The sequence below is a fragment of the Hemitrygon akajei genome, unplaced genomic scaffold (genome assembly GCF_048418815.1).
Source record: "Hemitrygon akajei unplaced genomic scaffold, sHemAka1.3 Scf000056, whole genome shotgun sequence".
NCBI lineage: Eukaryota > Metazoa > Chordata > Chondrichthyes > Myliobatiformes > Dasyatidae > Hemitrygon > Hemitrygon akajei.
Genome location: NW_027331942.1, coordinates 6011515 through 6013789, shown reverse-complemented (window position 1 = coordinate 6013789; position 2275 = coordinate 6011515). Strand labels below are relative to the sequence as shown.

Genomic DNA, 2275 nt, shown 5'->3' with positions numbered 1-2275 from the left:
TGCTGTCTCTGGTCGACTTCATCATGTGTCTGAGACTTCATCCTTAATGATTGACTTCAACATCTTTTCATCCGCTGTGGTCAGACTGAGCGGCTTAGATTTTTCCTGTCTTCTGACTCTCCATGCTTGAAGTGTGAAGTGATATTTGTAATTTTCCATTCTTCCGAAAAAATTCTGGAACCGAGTGGTTGTTGCAAAATCATCACTAATAACCCACCATGTCTTCAGCCAACGCTTTTTAAACTCTGGGGCGTGCAGCATCTGGTCCCTCCAGTCTTCCTTCAGACACTTGAGTTAGTCACTTACCTTCTCTCCGGTCATGGTAACTTCACACACTTCATACCCCTGACACCTGTAACTTCCATCACGCGGCTGGTGTTTTCCAGACTGAAGACTGATGCAAAATGCTATTTAGTTCGTCCGGTATTTCAAGGTCCCACAGTGCTACATCTCCAGCAGTGCTGTCAACGATCCGATGTTCAATCTCGCTACTTTTCTTACTTTATGTATCAGAGGAACATTTTGGTAACTTTGCTAATATTATTAGTCAGCTGAATTTCGTACTCTATCTTTACCTTCATAATGCCTTTCCAGTACTCCAACTTCCAACTAATATTGCTCAATTGTACTTTTTATTACTCAATTGCTCTTTTGCTTTTTATGTTGGTTTTGAAATCTCGTATTAAGACTTTAATATATAAGAAAGAAGTAGGCCATATGGCCTATTCAGTCTGCTTCGCCAGTCAATCATGGACTGATCCCAAACATCCATCATTCTCACGACGCTGTCTCTTCACCCCATAACCTTTGAGGCCTTGCCTAATCAACAACTCATCTATCCCTGACATAAATACACCGAGTGGCCTGGCCTCCACAGCCGCTCGTGCCAACAAATTCCACAAATTTACCACCCTCTGACGAAACAAATTTCTTCTCATCTCAGTTCTAAATGGACGTCCTTCAATCCTGAAGTTGTGCCCTCTTGTCCTAGAATCCCCTACAATGGGAAATAACTTCGCCATATCTGATCTGTTTAGACATTTTAAAATTCGGAATGTTTATATGATATCCGGCTCAATCTCCTGAACTCCATGGAATACAACCCAAGAGCTGACAAACGTTCCTCATACAGTAACCCTTTCATTTCTCGAATCATTGAGGTGAATCTTCACTGAACCATCTCCAATAGCAGTATACCTTTTCTAAAATAAGAGCCTCAAATTGCACACAATACTCTAATGTGGTCTCACGAGTGCCTTATAGAGCCTCAACATCACATCCCTGCTCTTATATACTATACATCGAGAAAGTAATGCCAACGGTGCATTCGACTTCCTCAGAAACGTTTCAACTTGGAGGGAAACCTTCAGGGTATATTGCCCAATAAATCCCAAGTCCCATTGATCTCTGTATTTTGAATTCTCTCTCCATCCAAATAATTGTATGCACGTTTATTTTTTCCTTCAAAATGCATGGCCATACAATTTCCAACATTGTATTTCATTTTCCACTTCTTTGCCTATTCCCCTAAACGATCTAAGTCGCTCTGCAAGCTCTCTGTTTCCTCGACACTACCCGCTCCTCACTTATGCTGCACCGGTGAATCACCAGTGGTAACCGGCACCCAGACCAGTCGCGCAGGAGTTTCCTTTCAGAAAACTATACAGGCTTTGTCCTATATTGTCATGTGCCTGCCGGTACTCCGTAATCTCATCCCTAACATCGATTCCGACAACTTCCCAACCACTGATAACTGGCTAACAGGCCTTCTTAAATTGTGAAATAACGTTTGCAATTTTTCTGTCATCTGGTACGCCAGAATCTATGGATTCTTGAAAGATTATTGTTAATTCCTCCACAATCTGTAGCATTAAAAAAGTGGGGGTATAGCTCAGTGGTAGAGCATTTGACTGCAGATCAAGAGGTCCCTGGTTCAAATCCAGGTGCCCCGTTCAAAAATTAAAAAAAGTGACCACAGCGATGATATAGAATGTAACTTCATTTATTGAAGTTTAATTGCGCTAAGTGTGAGGTGCTAAATTTTGCTAGGACTGATCAAAATAGGCCACACATGGTAAATGGTAGGACACTGAGGAATGCAGTAGAACAAAGTGATCTAGGAATAATGATGCATAGTTCCCTGACGGTGGAATCTCATGTGGATACGTTGGTGAAGAAAGCTTTTGGTATGCTGGCCTTTATAAATTAGAGAATTGATCATATTAAGAATTAGGATGTAATGTTAAAATTGTACAAGACATTGGTGAGGCCAAAT

At 41.2% G+C, this 2275-nt stretch overlaps 1 non-coding gene across 1 annotated transcript; it reads left to right on the top strand.

Annotated features, from left to right (window-relative positions):
- Positions 1 to 1880: 1880 nt before the first annotated feature.
- trnac-gca (transfer RNA cysteine (anticodon GCA)) lies at positions 1881 to 1955 on the top strand. The gene has a single exon. It is a non-coding gene; the product is annotated as a tRNA-Cys (tRNA).
- Positions 1956 to 2275: the final 320 nt, after the last annotated feature.